Source organism: Canis aureus, chromosome 29, assembly GCF_053574225.1.
Source record: "Canis aureus isolate CA01 chromosome 29, VMU_Caureus_v.1.0, whole genome shotgun sequence".
Lineage (NCBI taxonomy): Eukaryota > Metazoa > Chordata > Mammalia > Carnivora > Canidae > Canis > Canis aureus.
Window position 1 is genome coordinate 22,006,183 of NC_135639.1, and position 12,525 is coordinate 22,018,707.

At 38.1% G+C, this 12,525-nt stretch overlaps 1 protein-coding gene and 1 long non-coding RNA gene across 11 annotated transcripts in view; one reads left to right on the forward strand and one right to left on the reverse strand.

Moving 5' to 3' along the window:
* The window catches only part of LOC144301136 (uncharacterized), an 87,672-nt gene extending 79,579 nt beyond the window's left edge, over window positions 1-8,093 (reverse strand). For 5 of the 6 annotated variants that reach the window (XR_013367911.1, XR_013367907.1, XR_013367910.1 and 2 more), the window contains exons 1-3: window positions 7,771-7,930; window positions 7,374-7,662; window positions 6,234-6,301 (exon numbers count right to left, since the gene is read on the reverse strand). This is a non-coding gene — a long non-coding RNA (uncharacterized LOC144301136). The other variant, XR_013367909.1, reaches the window with a different exon arrangement.
* LOC144301134 (uncharacterized) overlaps window positions 1-9,610 on the forward strand; it is a 286,282-nt gene extending 276,672 nt beyond the window's left edge. For all 5 annotated transcript variants that reach the window (XR_013367876.1, XR_013367887.1, XR_013367886.1 and 2 more), the window contains one exon: window positions 9,511-9,610. The gene's annotated coding sequence lies outside the window, so the exon portion shown is untranslated. The remainder of the gene's footprint in view (window positions 1-9,510) is intronic.
* The last annotated feature ends 2,915 nt before the right edge of the window (window positions 9,611-12,525 follow it).

Consider the following 12,525-nt stretch of genomic DNA (forward strand, 5'->3'; position numbering starts at 1 on the left):
GTTCCCTCCTAGGTGTGCAATGTACTTTCTTTCCCTTTTATCCAGACCAGATGTATTTCTCCTTTAAGGTCTAAGTTACATCGTTTCCCATAAGTGGTACCTCCATAGCTCACACCAATCTTTATCTCCATTCAATTTGAAGCATATATTGTTTATACAGCCTATTTGGCACTTTTCATAAATACAGTGGCTTGTGATGCCATTAACATGTATTCATACCTTACTGTATTGCCCTGTTGCCTGTTCCTTTAAGAGAAGGAATGGTCATTTTTATTTTGTGTCAGCTATGTTATATAGGCTGGTACCCAGCACATATTAAAAATTTGATAAATATTTGTTGAGTAATAAATTTAAAAGGAGAATAATATTTATTGGGATTGTGATTAACTTAGCACTGAATTAGTGTCCTAGATAAATAATAATGATAGTTCCCATTTATTGGGCTTCATTATTTGACAAGAACTACTCTACAAGCTCCAGAGGGATTGTCTGATCTCATCATTGCAATAACACAAAATACGACAAAACAAAAGAAGAGAGGCTAAGTAAGTGGTTCAAAGGTACACATCTGGTAAGACAGTGCAGTTGAACTGCGATCTCAGGTGGTCTGATTTCAGCCCACATTTTAAACTACGTTACATTGGTTTTCAGGACTTGACTGAGCCGCCTGGGATTTCTTTACATAAAGTAGTAAATGAGTTTTGTTATTGGTCAGAGTGTTGACTTACAAAACTCCAAAAAAGAAAGCTATTGTCACCTCAGATTCCTGGAATGTAACTGCATCTCAATACATTTCCAATCTGGTTTAAATTCTGTCAAATCAACAGTGGAAAAAAAAAAAAAAGTGATGTTGAGCGCATCTACTTTTGTACCTGCTCCCACCAGCTTAGTCCGAAATATCCTTTCCATAATTATACATATGTCTTTCTTGCAAAACTTGCAAATGCCCAAATAACCTGAGTGGAGTTTCATTCTTCATGGCAGTTCCCTTCTAGCCATAATAGGCCAGCTGGCAAATATCTCCAAAACATAGTTAAAAATATATTTTTATCTGTAATAGAAATGTCACTTGTCCTAGTATCCCCTTAAGCAGCAGGAGGGGGAGAAGGAGAGTGAGAGATCTATTTTGTGTGATTCTGCTTTTAAAATGCATGGCACTTTGTCCCTTTCAAACAAATGTTTCAATCTTTGAGGAGTTTTTGGGTCCTGCGCCCAAGATTTTTTTTTTAATCACTTTCAAGTTTCTCTATAGTCTTGGCTTATTTGGAATTCAGAGTCCTATTTTTAAAAAAATAAAGGAAAAGAAAGAGAAATGGGCTTTCTTCTCCTGTTTTTCTCTGGAAGGTCCAAGGCCATTCTTCTCATCAATTCATGTAGCTCTGCAGGACCCCAGAGGAACAGCCTTGAAACCCAGCTCTGTCAGGGGATACAGCCCTGGAAAGGAAAGGTTTGCTGACTTAACAAAGGCTCCATAGCATGAACAAAAACTAGGAAGAGCTGTTCCCATGTCCTCAGTGTCAATCCCCTGTGTCAGTTAGTCTTGAAATTGAGGACTGAGAAAATCTTTGACTGTAAAGAATGACCCAGTGAGATAGAGGGAAGGACCAAAGGGAGATTGACTTCGGTCCAGTCCCTGTAGTATGTTACTGCCTTAACTGCTTTGTCCCCTGGTGTCTGAAACAATCAGTTTCCTGTGTCTTTCCCCAGGGTCCCATTCACACTGGAGTTGGCTTCAGTAAGCCTTCCCTAGACCACCTCCTTTCACTGGATAGTCACCCCTCACCTTCTATATCTTAGCTCATTCTCTTCTTTATCCTATTGTTCACCACCTCCTCTGAGTCAGTTACTATCCTAGATACATAGAGCCGGGAGCAGAAACAAGAGGAAAAAGAAATCAGTATTCAAATAAGCAATTGTATACATACAACTTCCGGGGTCCAGAAGTGCTGTGAAGAAAAAGGAAATAAGGTGAGGCAATTAGTAAGAGCAAGATAGGAGGGAGCTGTGTTGCTTCGGATGCTCAGGAAAGGTTTATCTGTTATGATCACAAGAGCTGAGATCTGCAAGATGTGAGGCTGATCCAGGCCAATATTTGGGGGAAAAAAAAGCATTCTAGGCAAAGAGAACAGCAATTACAAAGACACTTGGGTAAGAGGACATGAAAACTGTAAGAAAGAGAATGCGGTTGGAAGGGAGGGCATGGTAAAGGGAGGTATGCGATTGATTTATCAGAGCAATAGTTGAGGCTAGATTATAGAGGCCTGCAGGCTGTGATACAAGTTTGGGATTTTATTCTGAGACAGGAAGCCAGTGATGACTGTTGAGGTGAGATGTGATATTCTGTGACCTTTGATTTAAGGAGACACCATGGAGCAAATAGGTTAACCATGGAGTGTGTGTGATCTCGGTCCTCAGGAAGTGACAATGGTAGGTGGAAAATCCACATGACAGTACCTCACCATGATAGTCCAGGTGAGAGAGGACAACAGGATCCAGACTGGCAGAGCTGGAGTTATGAGGAAGTGGTCACATTTTGTGATACATTGTGAAATTAGTCTCCCTAGGAATTAAAGTTTAATGTGGGATGAAAAAAAGAAGAGAATTAAGAGTGACTTTAGAGTTTTGGGTCTGAAAAAATTAAGAATTAGTAATCAGAAATACTGAAAGAGAAAGAACATCATAGATGACCTTGAATGAAAAATCCAGATTTTACTTTTGAAGCTATTAAGTCTGAAATGCCTGTATCAAACGGAGAATATGTTCTTGGTTGCTTTTACTATTGAGGAAAGTTATGTAAAGACAAAGCTGGAGTAAAGGGTATCTCCTCATGACCTTCAAACCCATCTTCTCTAGGAATTTCCAAACCTGGCTGCTCATAAGACACAGAAGAAGACATGTTTCTCTTTCTTTGTCAACAATGTGTCATTACTTATGGAACCACTTTAGACAAAAATTTGTTTCAGCAGCCCTATAACCACCACAAGCATGGAACTTCTCTAGAAGGATTCCAGAGACTCAGCATAAAATTTTCATGGCCAAGATACATTGCAACATCACAGCAAGAATATGCAACTGTGTCAGTAAGGGGAAAAGATATATCAAGCGGTATCCAGGGTCTAAATTCATGTGTGGACTTCTTTTGCTCTCCCTCAAGAGCCCACACAGAGCACATTCTCCCTCCACCCTTGAAATGCAGAAAGAAATGCATGCACTGTTCTTCTGCCCAGGAATATCCATTGGAAACTCAGAATCCAGAATTTTATTAGGAATTGATTACATAGGCACATCTGGCCATAACTATCAAGCTTCAGACTCCTGGAAGGAAATCACGTGATTGTGATTGGCATGCCAGCCAGGCAAAGTATTCTTATCACTTAGAGCACTTGACAAGGTCCGAGTACCCAGACACCAGACAAAGGCCTGCGTGCCCGCAAATCTATCCAAAGATCAGGCATGCTATATTAATTCTTTCCTGTCTAATTACAGATTTCAGGACAGGGACACTAACATACAATCAAATATCACAAGCTATGGTGTGAGATTTAGGTTTTTAAAAGATTTATAGCTAAGTCCGATGATCACCCAGGTTTGAGAACCATCACTTATAGGTCATCAAAGCTCAGCTACATAAAGCTACTTTCCCAGTAAACACACAGTCAGGCATAGAAGAGGAGGTTGGAGACCCTCTCTGTCAATAATTAACTGATATTTTAGGCAAATCACCTCACCACTCTGTTTCTTTATCTGTAAATGAATGGGAATGGATTTAAATGATCCCCAAAGCCCCTTCAGGTCTAATATTCTTTGATCTAGGTTAGAGAAAACAGTTGAAATGGGAAGATCCAAGCATCTTGCCCAATGCCCTTCCCCATTCCCTCACCTCATCTTCCTTCAAATCCAGAAAGTAAAGCCCATTGTCTCCCCTCTATCTCTTGAAGGATGCCTGAGCTGAGGCAGGCCATAAGATCAAGAGAAGCAAACAGCCTTTCACAGATTTCTTCTCTACATTAATGTTAAAAGTGACAAAACAATTTTGTAGGGGAATGAGGAAATGTACTTGGTTTGTGGGAATGAAAGAGAGAAATTGAAACCTGAAGAGCCACGAGGGCCTTTTTGGGGAATTTTAAAGACACATCTACCCTAAAACCACTCTACTGATAAATCTGGATTCCCGGCCAGGGGCAGGGTGTGCTTTTTAGCATATTTTCTGTCTGTAATCTTTCATGGTGTTTATGAGAAAACTGGCAATGCATGTTACCCGCAGTAACAAAGATGAAAAGAAAAACTCAAGTTTGAAACTGTGTCATAGAACTAAGAGATCTTGATGACAAGCCTCTTTGTTTACATTCAGGGGTTACAGAGGGGTTGGGTGGGTCTAGGTGCTACATTAAGGTATAGATGGGACTAATACAGGATTAACACCTGACATGTATTAAACCCCAATTAATAGAGCAGATCAATAATAATACACAATAAAGGCAGGTTCTCTTAAATCTCATGTTTCAAGAAAAACACCCCTCCTTCATTTATCCACTCTCTTTATCTCAAATTCTTCCTGTCTCCTGAATAGTATCTGTATACAAGCACATATTAATATCCCCACTATGATAAATATGATATCATCTCAAATTTTTAACCTCCTATTTACTACACACCTACTATACAATGAGATTTCTCTCCAACTGTTTCCATGAATACTGCTTCCCTCAAGTATATCAACAACCTTCAAGTTGGTCGGTCCTGAACAGTTTTCATTTCTCTCAGTCTTTTGAACACATTGACAGAGTTGACCACTCCTATCTCGAACTTCTGTTGATGTTGGACTCACCCAATTTTTCTTATAACTTGTGGCAAATCCTCTAGTTACACACACACACACACACACACACACGTGTGTGTTTATGAACATACTTGTGTATATGGAGTAGGGACAATATGCACAAGTGGATATAATACTTAAGGTATATGAATTTTCACATATGCACATATATGTGTAACTACCATCCCAATAAGGACAAAATATTTTCAGAAGTTTCCGTCATTTCACCTCTCAGTCAACACACTCCTGTTCAAAGAATTCAGTGAAATTCTGACTTCTATACACATACATGATGGGCCTCCCAGTAGCAGCAAGAGATAGCAAGACCCGCTGACAAGCAGTTTATATGTCTCAGTGTGAGAAACCTTTTTAAATATCTCACTGGTCAAATTAGGTAACATGGGCAAATTAGACTAAGAATAGAGCAAGAGACTACTCTTATTGTTGAGAGGAGCAGCAAAGTCATGGTCATTACAAAAGGATGTCCCTGCCATTGCTAAATTCAGAAAGAAGAGAAAGAGAGTGAGAGAGAAATTTGCCCAGATATCATCTCCCCATCTAACACCACTGCAACTACAAGTTGAATTACATCATGACAGGGAACAAGCCTACTACTTTCCAACTGGTCTCTAGAACCAAGCCTACTGTAACATAGATATCAATAAATATTGTATTAAGGGAATGAATGACTAATGGTTGATAGTTTTTTTAGGTCCATGTTTTATAACTCCCATTTGATGTGTTGAGAATGGCCCTAGAGCATAGTGGCTATAGATTGGCAGAAGGAAAGACCCAGAGCAGGGATGTAGGTTACAAACATGGGTGAATACTACAGATTATGCTGAGGTGCCAATCGTTCTCCTCATCTCCATGTTCCAAGCCAAGAAAATATTTGTATTTTTGTTGTTGCTCTTTCAAAAACCTCTTCTGTTTGGCTAGCTTGTTAGTTTTCTGCTGGGGAAATTGTTTATTGTCCCTTCTGTTTTCAATTACATTCAATAATATGACTAATGATAATAACAGCTAATATTTGTTGAGTGCTTAGAATGTGGCAGGCACTATGCTATACATCTTTAATTATTACATTTAATTCTCAAAATATTTTAATATAGTAATATTTTTATTCCCATTTCATAGCCTAGGATCCTGACACTCAAAAATTAAGCAATTTCAAGCTATCAAAAAATATGGTAGAAATGGAACTTAAACACAAGACTATCTGATTCCAAGTTCATTATCTTGAGCAATACACCATCCTGGCTTTCATCAATATTTGTTTAGCTTCTTTTGAGATAAAAATTTAGTGGAATTTATCTACAAAAATAGACCCTAGGGTTATACACAATTTTAAATGTCACCTAGGTCAACACCCAAAGTTTGAAACTTCCCTCCAATATACTTAGCAAGCACTCACCTGGTTGTTTTTGTAATCCCTCTGGTAATAAGGCAGCTAATGGCTTTCTTGGAAAGTCCATAACATTTCTAGGATACAAAATGGATTTCATAATCATAATGAAGTTAAAACTCAACAGATTATCTTGAATTTTTAGTGTGCTAATATTATAATCAACCATCTCATTGCCAGTAAATTGATAGCAATCAAACACAAGAACCTCACGAAGATTAGGTTGACAGTGCCCTCATTTTATTACTGGCAAAGCTGGATTGGAGAATTGTTTATGGCTTCCTACTTCAGACCTTGATTTAAATTGACCTGCCAGATCAGAAATGAGGAGACTGGGAATGGGAGATTTACTTCATTGGGAGGAGGAAAGAAGAGCAAAAGGATCTGGTCCTGTAAGCTCTGTAATATGGGGCAAATACTCAACATTCAAGAGAAAAAGAAATAGTCAGATGAGCCCCCACTCCCAGTATTTCAGTTCAGTAGCCATGCCTTCCTAAGGGAGATAATCCAAATGATGTCACATTCCCCTCAGTATCTCTTCTCTGATTAGGAAATTGCTGTTTCAGAAGAGACAGAGAGGGAGGGAATTGGCAAATAAAACAAAAAGACTCACTCAGAAATGCTAAATTTGCCATATGCATGTTTGTCTGTGAACATGTGTATATGCACATGTGTGTGTGGATCAAGGAATCTGAAAAATCTCAGGGAATCGTGGAGAAATAAGTGAGAGGCAAGGACCCTGCCCACCCCAACAGATACTAACACATCATCCTGTGGGATGTAATTGGATTCCTCCTTTTTAGCAAAGCTGAAGTAAATGATGGTGAATATAGGAAAAATGAGGAATGTTATTTCTTTAGATAAATTTTGTTCCAGATCTGTTTCACAGAACATTTTCCCTGTAGTTTGTCTCTTAAGAAAAGGATTTATTCTCCTCCTCCTCTGTTGTGCCTAGGACTCTGGGGAATTCAGTCATCCTCCAGTTTGGAAATCTATAAAACCTTTTAGTCTATTGAAGGATATGGCGAGTACAACAATCAAAACAAAGCAAACACTAGTTAAATATAACTATCAGTCACTCATTTCCCCGTATAACATTTTTATTGGTCTATAAAACTAGTGTCTGAGAAAACAGAGGTCACCACTTACTGTTGTTCAAGTTGTACACTGCACAAGTCCAGACGATGACTTTCACCTTGTTGTTCTCTTGGATTGTGTAGCTATTATTTCAATTTCCCGGCAGATGGCAATAAAGTTTCTTAGGGAAAGAATGTCTTTTTTTTTCTTTCTTTCTTTTTTCTAATTCACCTGAATTCACCCTTTACTGAAGCTAGGAGAATATCCCCATGCATCTCAGAGCTATGCTTTTCACTGGCACTGGAAGAAATTGTGTGATCCAAGACATGGTTCCTTTAAGGTGGTAAGCTGAGTTGTGTTCCTTCAGGGTTAAAAAAAACAAACAAACAAACAGAGTTTTTATGTTTTAAAAACATAAAATTGGTGTTTCAAGAAACATTTAGTTCAATTTCCCTCAAATATCCAATACCTTCAACTGGAGATGCAATTTTTTTTCCTTGTTTGGAACTTAATAAAATCAGTCAGCAAACAAATGGATTTCATCTCTGACCTGAGACAATGAGCCATGTGAAACAACAGAGTTCTTTATCCCAAGGCAGTAGATTTTGTGGACTTCATTAGTTACAGGGATTCAGTTACCTGTGGATTTGTAGGAGTCACTGCAACAGTGATTAGCCAATGAGCTGGTAGACAGGATGTCCTGGCTCCAATTCTGCCTTTGTGACATATATGACGTTGGCATATGAATGGCCTTCTAGTCCCATTTCCTCATATGGGAAATTGAGGTGATCATGTCTGCCATTCCTGCCTTCTGTAACTGTGGAGCTGAACTATACTCAACTGATTTAAAAAAAAAAAAAAAGTGAGAGAACATTGTAAAACATAATACAATACATAAAATCTAAAGGTTTCTAAAACTTCCATACTCTCCTTAAGGCAGAGGTCACAAGCTCTAGTCTTTAAACGACCAGTTCGGTAGTTCTATCAGCTATGAAGCTATTGACTCTCAATGTCTAACACACCTTCCTTTATATTATTTTGTATGTTAGTGTCTGAAAACCCCATTTTGGCTTAGCTAACTACTGGAAACCGCCTCCAGAGAGCGCTGGAGGGAGACCGGGGGCTGGAGCAGGGACTGAGAAGCTGCTCCTTGCTGTCTTGCTGCTTTTTCCTCTTTGACTTCAGTTCCTGTTTTCCTTCTGTTCCTACTTTGCCTTTCTTTTTCTATCACTGCATCACATTTCACCACCCCCGTAAAAGCGGTACATTCCAGCACTAGCAGTTCATCCCGGTGTGCCAATTGTCCAGCCTTTGCAGGTTAAGCCTCATTATGCCTTTTCAAAGACAGGCACCCCAGACAGTGTTCTTTTCTGCAAAAGCCCAGTGTGCTCCTCAGAGTGTTCCTTCTCAAAGGCTAATTGCAGCTCTTGAGTGGCCCTCCCAAGCCCTCCGCATTTTAACAGGTACAACCACTTACCTGTTTTTCACTGGACCCCAGAGGTGGCAACAATGGCTTCCTGCAGTTGTGTGGGTTCCATCGCCTCACTGGCTTCTGATTAAAACAGAAACAGAAATGAAGCAGGCTGGGCATAATTGTTTTCCTTTACACATTTACTCTCAATTTGCATAGTAAATATATAATAGTCTCCACTTCCACAGATTAATGTGCTTTTTCTTTCTCTTTGCTCTCTTTCTTCCTTTTTTTATTGAAGCATGTAATTCTCTTGCACTCGTTTAATTTACCCGAGTCTGCTAAACGTGTGTGACCAATGAATATTTCACTTTTCCATTAACATTGTTGGAAAATTGAGTACAATTGCAACAAAAAGACAACTTGCGCTGAAACTCATTATTGAGGGGAAATAGGGAGAGATGAGGAGAGTGACAAAGTGGAGAGGACATAGTGAAGGTGAGAATCTATGACTCCTGCTGATTGTTACAAGGGAAGCATGTGAACTCAGTATCACTAGATGCCCAATTTTGTGAGATGAGAGAAATCCAGAGTTGTGGGTCCTGAATGTAAATGCTCATAACTTCTGAAAAAGAACATGAAATATTGTGCTGGCTAACATTGTGTGGCACAAGCAATAGCCATCAGTGGGTCAGAGCTGGTCCAGTAGTTGTCAAAGTTGCTTTACAGCAACCAACACTGGTTCTATAAGCCAAATTTCCATGCATATACTCATACTTTTGGAACATTACTTTGCAGCAGAAAGAGAACATACACCCTGCAGCCAAGAAGAAAAGCCCAGTTATTAATGGAAGACTTTGATCACATAATCATGATTTTTAAAAGTCCTATTAAGAGGTAAGTGCTCTATATTACTGAAACAATTTAGGAAAAAAGGTGATGTTGAAAGGTTTTGAGGAATAGAGGCTAGCTTGGAAAGAAAATCCTCTAAATTACCTTTTAAAATCACTTGGATATAATTGACATTTCTATCCAAAATAGAAACCTCAAAATAGTAATAGCAAGTTCCAGACCCGTGAATGACATTAGCAGTTCTTTGTACAAAGCAACTGCTGTTCACTAGGGGACCTCTGAAAAGTTTTGGAAAATGTTGATTGTGGGTTATCATTTTTCAGTAGCATATGATTTTGGAACTTTTTAATGGTAGATAATTGGGCCAAATTTGTAGTTTGAGATATTCTTGCACATGGTGGTGGACTGAACATAGTATTTACAGTGGGAAGATTCCAGTTTAGTTTACAATCAGTTAATTTGCCAATGGATCATTGATTTAATGGGACTAGCCATTAGTTGCTTGAGAAGCTGTGAAGAAAGACTGTCTACTTCCCCTTCACTTTTGCTCAACCAGTTTAAATTATCTTTATCCTCCTCCCTATCTTATCCTATTTCCAGCTGTCAGAGTATTACTGAATTTTCACCATCTACCTACCTAGATAACTTTTCTTGAAGACTGTTTTTTTACAGCAGTTTTAGGTTCACAGCAAAAAGTATAGAAATTTCCCAGAGATTGATGAACCTACATTGACACATGATAACCCAAAGTCCATAGTTTATAGCTCACTCTTAGTGTTACATATTCTGTGGGTTTAGATGAATGTATAATGCCTATAACCATCATTACAATATCATACAGAGTATTTTCATTGCCCTAAAAAGCCTCTGTGCTCTGCTTATTCATCTCCTCCCTCACCCCCAACCCCTGGCATCCACTGATCTTTTTACTGTCTCCATAGTTTTACCTTTTCCAGAATGCCACTTGATTGGAATCATAAGGTATTTAGTCATTTTAGATTGGCTTCTTTTACTTATTGACATGCATTTAAGTTTGCTCCATGTCTTTTTGTGGCTTGATAGCTCATTTCTTTGAGGTGCTGAAAAATATTTTATTGTTGAATGTGTCACAGTATCCATTCACCTACTGAAGGACATCTCAGTTGCTTCCAAACTTGGGCAATTATGAATAAAGCTGCTATAAATATCCAAGTGCAGGCTTTTGTACTGACACAAGTTTTCCACTCCTTTGAGTAAAATACCAATGAGTATAATTGCTGAATCATATAAAAGTATGTTTAGTTTTGTAAGAAATTGCCAAACTGTCTTCCAAAATGGCTGGACCAGTTTGAATTCCCACCAACCATGGAATGAGAGTTCCTATTGATGTACACCCTTGTCCAACATTTGATGTTGTCACTGTTCTGGATTTTGAACATTCTAATAGGTATGCCATGAGAGATATCCTTGCTTTAGTTTTATTTCCCCGATGACATATGTCCAGAGGACCATCTTTTCATAGACTTTTTTGGCTTTTTTCTTATATCTTCTTTGATTAAGTGTCAGTTCAGATCTTTGGCTATTTTATAATCCAGTTGTTTGTTTTCTTATTGTTCAGTTTTAAAGGTTCTTTGCATAGGATATCAGTCTTTGTCAAATGTCTTTTTGAAAATATTTTTTCCTATGCCATGGCTTGTCTTCTCATTCTCTTTAATCTCTTTTATGGAGCAGAAGTTTTTAATTTTAATGAAGTCCGGCTTATCAATTATTTTTTTCCTGAATCATGCTCTCAGTGTTGTATGTAAAAGTTCTCACTGTACCCAAGATCATCTAGATTTTCTTGTTTGTATTATATCCTAGGAGTTTAATAATATTGCATTTTATATTTTTTGATTCATTTTAATTTTTGTGAGGAGTATAAGGTCTGTGTCCAGATTCTTATCTTTTTGCATGTCGTATATCCACCTCTTTCCAGAACCATTTTGTTGAAGACTTCATTTGCTCTATGATTTTGCCTTTGCTCCTTTATCAAAGATCAGTTTACTGTATTTGTGTCTATTCTGGACTCTCAAGTCTGTTGAAATGTTTCATTTGTGTGTCATCAACATGACATTATAGCCTCATGTAAGTTTTAACATCAGGTAGTCTCAGTTCTTCAAATTTTTCTTCTCTTTTTAAAATTTGCTATTTTGTATCTTTTACCTCTTTATGTGATATATAACCTTTTGAATATTCTCCATCGATTTCTTTGAAAAATGTTTTGTTTTTCTTCTCTTCCCTTGTTAACCTCTTTGTACGGCTGGCTCCCATGATTCATAGTTTTTTTTTTTTCTTCTAAGAATCCTTCAAGGGATACTCTTCCACCCCATATCCTTAAATACTGTATACTCAAGGTTTAATATTCAGCTATTTTCCTTCTTTCCCCATGCCCTCATCTTGAATAATTTTATCTATACTCTTTGCTTGAATTATAGTCTATGTTATGATACATCCTATAGTATAGATTTTGTTCCAACCTCTTTCTCAGTTTCAGACAAACGATACTACATGGCTGTTGGGCCTCCCCAACTGGCTATCAAATGGTTCTCTACTTCAACATCATTACAAAGACCCAGTTGTCTTTTTCTTTGCCCTTATTCATTGGTTTCTATCATAGCTCTTGGAGTTAAAGCCTTTAAGGCTGGGCATTCACTCTCTCTCTCTCTTATCTCTCATAACGAACAAATCATGATACCTATTCTTTTCTTGCCTTGTAGAATTTCTCAAGTCTCTTTAACTTCTCCTCAGTTCCACAATCACTATCATCTAGTTGAGGCCTAAATTCCTCTTACCTATCTTCTGCTTCAAGCTGTGAACAAACCATTCGGGTTCAATTCATGCCATAAATCAACCCTTGTCCACATTGTGGACTCAGAAATTTTACCACAGTGCAATTATAATCTACCCTCCTGTTTATAAAACATTCACTGGCTTAGCTTATAA